Here is an 8,383-nt window from a genome sequence, read left to right on the forward strand (position 1 = left end):
TCTACTAAACATACAAAAAAATTAGCCAGCCATGGTGGTGGGCGCCTGTAATCCCAGTAATCCCAGCAATCCCAGCTACTTGGGATTGAGGCAGGAGAATTGCTTGAACCTGAGATGAGGAGGTTGCAGTGAGCCGAGATTGCCCCACTGCATTCCAGCCTGGGCAACAAGAACAAAACTCCATCTCCAAAAGAAAAAAAAAGTTTCTTTTTAAATTTTTTTTTTTTTCAGATGAAGTCTTGCTCTTGTGCCCCAGGCTGGAGCGCAGTGGTGCAATCTTGACTCACTGCAACCTCCGCCTCCCAGGTTCAAGTGATTCTCCTGCGTCAGCCTCCTGAGTGCTGGGATTGCAGGCACCTGCCACCATGCCCAGCTAATTTTTGTGTTTTTAGTAGAGATGGGGTTTCACCATGTTGGCCAGGCTGGTCTTGAATTCCTGACCTCAGGTGATCCGCCTGCCTCAGCCTCCCAAAGTGCTGGGATTACAGGTGTGAGTCACTGTTCCTGCCCTCTTTTTAAATTTTTGTAAGACTTCTGTTAACTAGGCAGTGCCATGGAAAGAAAAGAAGCCACTGTAAAGTTTGTAGCACTTCTACATGGAGGGAAGGAATAGGGAAGCAAAATAAATTTGGCTTTCACAAGCACTGCAGAAGGAACGTTCATACTTCATACAATGACTTTACACTCAACACTTTGTGAAGAGAGCAACACGTTTTCTGTAAGGTACTTTTATGAAGAATCCCTGGCAAATGAACATTTCCACTTTATTTCGGGGCATCAAAACCCATCCAACTAAGTGATTGTGTCCACAAAAATTCATTTCAGAAGTCAAATGTGCCTTCACCTTAAAAATTACATGCTTGCTATTATGAAACAATCCTGTTTCTCATTCCAGGTTCAGAATACCTAAGAAATAATTTTTAGAGTAAAAAGCATCATTCCAATTTAGTCATTTAAAATCATCTGTATTCTCCCCCCACCCCTTTTTTAAGGTATGTAGTTTCCAACAGGAGTCTTTGGCATAAATCTGCTTTCTAAAGTTTCAACAAGGTTAAGTTTCCATTCATTCGACATGTAACATGTCAATTCCCTTTACTCTTATGTATACTGAAATGTTCACTAGTCTTTGGTTTTATAAAATGAGGTTTCACATTATAATTTAAGAATTTCTTTGTCAAATATAGTAATAAATGTATATTGCCAGATTGTTTCATTTTGCATGTATACAGATGTCATTTTCATATGTGTATATAATCAGATTAAGAGAAACTGACCTATAAACTTTAAAATATCCAGAAAAGTCATCTTTTTCTGCCCCATTCATATTTAAGTCCTTTAACTTATCACTTGATTAACCAAAGTTCCTTCTTAAAAAATTGTATAGGCTTGAATGAAGTGGCTTAGAAAAACAGTAATACTGACAAGACATCATCTTACACCATTAGCTAACATGGACATGAAGACAAGGACCATCTACAGTGTGTGAAATGCCTAAAGAAGTTATCAACAAGGAGGAGAGTTATGTCAGTCCAATTTCTTGGAGAACTCTGTGTGGGGTTTAAGCTTCCTCCTGCGGTAGATCAGCCTGTGCAATTGCCTTTTCTTGGAGGTTTCCTAACTTCCCCTCCAAAAAGAACTCATCCAAAATAAAATAAACCTCTTCAAAATTAAAGACGATCAAGTTCACACACACTGCCAAAATACTTGTTAAGTAATTCCATGTAATGATGAATTGTTTCTAGGGTAGTTAGTTCATTGCCCTGATTCACAGTAGCACAGCATATCTGCACATTTTAGGTTTCTCTGCTAAAGTGAACAAGTTCTCTCTCTCCTGCAGTTGAGGCTTTTCCTGACAACTTTTAATAAAAAGCAACATAAACTGCATGGTGGTCTCAGGCTGCCAGTGTGCAGGAAGTCTGCCTGTGGCAACAGGTCCTGAGGGGAAGCCAGTCACCGTGCTGAGGAAGAGAAGCTGCCATGTTGCTGTGGGGAGGGGACCTGGTTGACCCACATTTTCTTTATACATTCATCTGTTAAAGGACATTTGGATTGTTTCTACCTTTTGGTTATTGTGAACATTGGTGCTATGAACATTGGTGTACAAATCTGTCTGAGTCCCTGCTTTCCATTGTTTGGGGTATATGCCTAAGAGTAGAATTGCTGGACCATATGGTAATCCCACATGTAACTTTTTGAGCATTCTTTCTCTTTCACATTTGCTTCATTATCTCTGAATAACATTGCTGCAGGAGTACAAATGCAGCTTCCAGCATCTCCAGGTTCACAACATCACAGTATTTAGACAGGAGAAGAGAGATTATCTTCCTCTAACAAAGGGTTAAAAACCTGGGAAGGACATTTAATTGGCTAACTTGTCTCTTAAACTCTTATCTAAAACAGTTACTGAAGGTCAGTGAAGATCATGGATGGTGTGTGGAGATGTGATTATTGGAGAGTCCTAGGATTAAGCTCATTGAACTAGGTAGAGTCAGGTTCCTACCTCATCCCGGGGGAAATGCAGTCATAAGGAAAGGACATTTCCCATCTGGGACATGTGTCTAAATCTGGGAGGAAGGGAATACAATTCCCAGAAAGAAGGGAGTTCCCTAGACATGGCTACTAGAGAAATACTTGTTAGCTAAGCAACCATCCCGAATCTGCAAACATCAAAAGATTTGTTTTGTTTTGTTGTTATAGTTTGTGGTTAATATAATCAGTCAAGGTAGGTTTGTATACCGCAGCCCCCCAACCCCCACCAAAGAAAGGAACCTGTCTAAAACATAGGACATTTCATGGAATAATTCATAGCAAATCTCTTTGAACACTTGTTTAACAGGTGCAGTGACATTTTTCAGGGGAAAAGCCTGTGAAAACCACTTCATATAGATAAACAGTTGACGGTGGTATTTTTAAAAATCTATGTTTTCAATATGAGCTTATTTTTTGACTTTAGTGCCTTCACGGATACATTTCCAAACTATATTATAGCAGCAGAGAATAAAGCTGTGTACTTTGACTTTCAACTACTTATGCCATTTCTACTTTTAGCTTGGATTCAAATGATGTCAAATAGATGGAAACTGCCTGTTGAGAGTTGAGAACTGCATTACCAGCAATTTTTTACTCTAAGTTTGGAACACAGAGCTAAGAATTGGTATGACTTATTCAGTTGTTGTACCAAATCAAATTTAGTAAATTATTGATCTGATTTCAAGATTCATGAGGTTCCCTATGCTTTTAAAACTTCTGTTTTATATTTATACATCCGGCAAAGAAAGCTATCTTCACTAAGCATATAATACAAGCATAAGAATAAATCTCATATTTATTCTCTAGTGCCTCATCCCAATTAATCGTCTTTATTTCCTTTTATAATTACATTATTACACTATTTCCTTTTATTTTTTGATTCACTCTGCATCTTACCTTTTCCATCTTAAGCATTCCTTCAGTTTTAGGCTTTCATTTCATCATTATCCATTTCATATCTCTTATTCCTCTCATAGGCTATTCCCTTTGTATCTTATTTATCACCAGATAATTAATAAGCATAATGTTCAAAATAATGTTTTGGTTATGTACGTTTATTGGCATGCTAAATTACTGCTTTTTTGTGAAGGAGAAGAGGAGTTAATACAGTTCAGAGAAGGAAATCAAAGAGACACAAATTGATAATGCCTGTTCATTTCCTCTTAAAAACAATGCTTATCTAGTTATAAATTGACTTGTAGAATTAAATTAACTTTCTAATGTATTATGGAATCTCTCTCTCTTTTTCTGTTCCTTTTTTTTCCTCTCTCCCCATCTTCCCTCTGCCTCTTTCCCCTCTGACCCATCCCTTCTCTGACTCTCTCTCTCTTTCCTTTTTTCCTTACCTCCATCTTTCCCTCCTTTTTTTCCCTTCCTCCCTCCCTCTCTCATCTCCATCCCTCTTCCAGATGAAAACACTTAAATTTTCTAGGAAAACAGTATATCTTTCTAAGATGGTTATCTAAGTCTCTTCAGTTTACCCAAGTAGACACCAAAAAAGGATAAGTCTGTCTGTTGTCCTTGGAGGTGTATCTCAAAAGAAGATGTGTCTTTGTTACCCTGGATTTGCCTATGAAACCACAAATTGCTGCTACCACCAGCCTCACCCACCAACTTTCATGACAGAATGTGGAGGGAGTCTTTGGAGAAAGGTACACAGGAAAATGAAGGGTAGTTGTGAAGCAGAGAGGCATACATAGGAGAAAGAGAAAGGCTTTCAGAATTTTCAGTTTTGTTAACATTCCATTCCTATCTCAGGAGATTTCAGTGTGTTTTCAGGTAATCAACTGAATGTTAGTAACTAATTCCCTTTGCTTCTCTTTGCCTTCCTTCTTCTCATGTTAGTCATTCACTTCTGCCTTGATTAACCTCACTGATCCTATTGGTTTTCTTCTCAACAACCAATAATAATAATATTTTTAAATGTACATTCTAAATGGGCATCTTGACCTATATCTATTTCTCAATCATGGCATACTGTTCATCATAACTTTTCAATTAATATACTCATATTGGTCTTTCTTTCCAATGGCTTTGCCTCTCCTGTGTTTAAGACAGACTTTCTTCTCGCCATACAGTGCACTCAAAGTTCCCATAATATTAGGCCCATCCCACTCAAGAAGAATCTCCTTTGCAATATTAGAAAAATAATTGCTCAAATGCTAGTTCTTTATACACTTGATGGAAGCTATGAACTTTAGACTTATCTTGACAATTTAATCCAAGGTCTTTAACATTTTCAATGGACTCTATTTCCTACTCTTCTAATTTCTGTCCCTTTCTTTTAAGATTTCTCAGTTTTCAAGATAAAGAGCTAAAGACAGACACATCACTCTAATAAGATTCTGGTCAATGAGAATATCATGAGAAGATTCCCACAATGCTTAAGTGCTAATCTTTTACTGTACTCTCATGAATGCTTTTTAAAATGTTACAGGAAGTCTGGATTTGCAGTTTCCAGTAGTCATACTCATATAATTCTTTCTGGACTTTCCAGACATCAGCCTCTAGGGAGACTGTTGACCTCTGTATGATGTCACAGTCCCTTTCTCTTAAAATTTCTTCAGAAAAGTGTTTCCTGTAGTTGGGCTGAGAGAGAGAGCAAGACATTCCCCATACCCCTGTTGATCTGGAAGAAACTTGATTGCAAGACATCTATAGGCTTGAAGGGTGATAAGTGAAACTGGCTACATAGTTTTCATGACCTGGTACCAAATGAAAATGTGAGTCCTTTGTTCAAAAATTAAGAATTCAGCATTAAACCAAACACTAGGCTCTTCTAAGCACAGGGCAATATGCAGTTCCACAGGTAAGGTATTTGTGAAATTAGGAAATGGTGAGGAATCCTGGGGAGAGGACAGGGGTATCATATTTTATTTTCTTTTCCCTCTTCTCTAGACAGAACTCATTTATACCAAATAAGTGAGTGAACAAGATTTTCTATTCATTAGGACATTAAAATGCATTCTTCCATTTGTGAGGCAGGTTTAGTATTTTTTGCTAATTATTTCAATGCATTGTTCCTATTTTCTTATAGCCAATCAGGTTTTTACCCCCTGTCCCAGTATGCTACTCTAAATTTGCTTTCACCGACGTTATTTTTTTAATATTGTTCTTTCCTATAAATATAGATAACTGCACAAAGGAGATGCATAAGATACATGAGGTCTACCTATTTCAAATTTTTGGATGTAAATATGTATAAAATGTAGCCCTTGCCCTCAAATGCCTTCCTGTTTGAGGAGATAAGGCAAAAATAAATAAAGGCCTAAATAAATATTATTTAAAATTGCTATAAAGGACAACTCTGTGGCATGTAGACATACTGAAGTGACATTGACTTTGTCCAATTCTGTTTTAATTCTTAGTTGTGATTTGCTGGGCTAGGATGAGACCAGCCCCTTCCCAAGCACTGCTTTGTATGTCATAGTCCTTTGTTCTCAAGTAAGTACTAGAAAACTTAGGGAAAAGTACTTACACTCATTTGGTACCTTCACCTGTTCTATTATAGTAAAGAGCTATAATAGGGGTGGTGTTGTGGAGTAGAAAGACTTCTAGATTAGGAATCTAAACATCATGTTTGGTCTGCCTTATCAGATAATGGAGTTTAGGACACATTTCATTCACCCGCTTCAAGCCTTAGTTTCTTAATCTGCTAAAGGTTAGTAATGCCTTCCTGATCAAGTAACAAATTTGCCACAAGTATCAAATAAAATTAATTTGGTAAGCATGTTTAAGAGTTTTCCTTCGGCCGGGCGTGGTGGCTCATGCCTGTAATCCCAGCACTTTGGGAGGCTGAGGCAGGCAGATCACGGGGTCATGAGATTGAGACCATCCTGGACAACATGGTGAAACCCCATCTCTACTAAAATAGAAAACATTAGCCAGGCATGGTGTCACACACCTGTAATCCCAGCTACTCGGGAGGCTGAGGCAGGAGAATCACTTGAACCCAGGAGGTGGAGGTTGCAGTGAGCCAAGATCATGCCACTGCACTCCAGCCTGGCGACAGAGCAAGACTCCGTCTCAAAAAAAAAAAAAAAAAGAGTTTTCCTTCTATAAGCAATACTCTTTGAGAGACGCGGACATTCCCAGAGAGAGTTCCTGCCCACAAGGACCCTATAGTTTATAAAAGAACTGAGACAAATAAAGAAAAAAATACTGTAAAAGAAGTAGGACATAATAAAGACCCTGAAAGAGATCAGATTGGTTAGTGAATTGAATATGGAAGGCAGGCAAAACATTGTAAAAGAGAAGCATTGGAGTTGAGCCTGGGCTGGCTTTGTCAGCAAGGTGGAGGGTTGAGAAAATGGATTCTAAGGAATGGAAAGAATATCAGCAAATTAAGGAATATGGGAAAGCCTACAACGTTTGGAGAACCCAAAAGAAGATAAATCCATCAGGAACCTAGGGAGTGTGAAGGGAAGAGAAAGTTAAAATTAGGTCATCAAGAGGCTTGACCATTCTGCAGGACTAGAGTTTTTTTGGCACATGGTATAGAACTTTTGGAAGAGTTTGGAAAAAGGAGTATTATTAGATCAAATGAGATGTTGTATATGAAAGCAGTTTTAAAACAAGCAGGATTGTGATATAATAGACATTCTTATATCCTGTCAGATAGATTGTGTATGCGGCCATGATATCAACGTACCAGTTGGCAGGATCAGTCGGTTGTTCCCTGAGGTAGTGCCTACTCCTTCCAAATAGTGCAGCATTTAATTCTGTCTTCTAAGGGACTGGAAACAATCAACCTCACTTGTTATTTCAGTGGTTAGAATAATGGAAAATAACCCATGGGTACAAAAGCTTTATAGATACTAGAATCTTATAATGGCCAAGGCAGGCAGATCATGGGGTCAGGAGATCCTAGAACTTCATAACGATCTTGCCAAACATGGTTGAGCCAAAGTTATCAGTGAGATTACAGTGACTAATAATAAAATATAATAACAGAAACAATTACCTTCTATGGAGCACTGGCTATTTTTCAGTAATTGTGTAATTACATTAACTATGTTATTAAATTTAGTTCTCACAACAGTTCTGTAATTTAGATTTTATAGTCTCTTTACAGGTAAGGAAAATGATATTTAGAAATACGAAGTGACTTGACCAAGAGCATGCAGCAATAAGGCATTGGTGCTGATTTTTCTAGTCCAAGTGTTTTATAATCCAAAACAGCACTTAGCAACCTTGCTATTTGTTTTAATTTTTATTCACCATGTTTCCTAATACTTTTTCGATGAACATATATTGCTCGTGAATTTAAATAATAAACTTATGTTATTTTTTAAAAATCCCCTTAAAAAATAAGATTTGTGACCTGTCTGAAATTGATTATGGCTTTTGCTTCCACATTTTAGGGTTAAGTTTTATGAAGATGAGAAAATCTTTTCGTCTTCTTAATCATGCTTGCCAAGATCGCATTTGAATCTATCCTAATGGAACACTTTAAAGGTATTTTACTTCTTTGTGGCCTGGATTCCAAGTCTAAAGTGCAATATTAAAAATCCTTGATCACAGCTTTTGTAGAAATGTAAGATAAGCCTGATTCCAGTCGGGTTGCACTTCTGGTTGTAATGGTGAAAGGGGGCACTGCAGGGTCAGACGCTTTGCTGTCCATTATTTGAATGCAGAGAATGGTGAGCAACAGCCCGATGTCTTTCTCTTTCAACACGGTTTGTTTTTTAGCTCCTCCTGCCTCTTCTATGGTCTTAAGGTCCCAGAAGGAGGTACAGGAGCCAACACACCAAACCCTTCCTCACTGGGGATCACTGAATGATTAATACAGATGCAACCTCCAGGTAGTCTCTGCCAATTACCGCCATTATAGTTAAGGAAGCAAGTGACCTTG

The 8,383-nt window shown here is 37.9% G+C and overlaps 1 long non-coding RNA gene across 1 annotated transcript in view; it reads left to right on the forward strand.

Annotated features, from left to right (window-relative positions):
* The window catches only part of LOC129534641 (uncharacterized), a 215,458-nt gene that overhangs the window by 102,673 nt on the left and 104,402 nt on the right, over positions 1-8,383 (forward strand). The gene's annotated exons all lie outside the window — the stretch shown is intronic.

Source organism: Gorilla gorilla, chromosome 6 (genome assembly GCF_029281585.2).
Source record: "Gorilla gorilla gorilla isolate KB3781 chromosome 6, NHGRI_mGorGor1-v2.1_pri, whole genome shotgun sequence".
Lineage (NCBI taxonomy): Eukaryota > Metazoa > Chordata > Mammalia > Primates > Hominidae > Gorilla > Gorilla gorilla.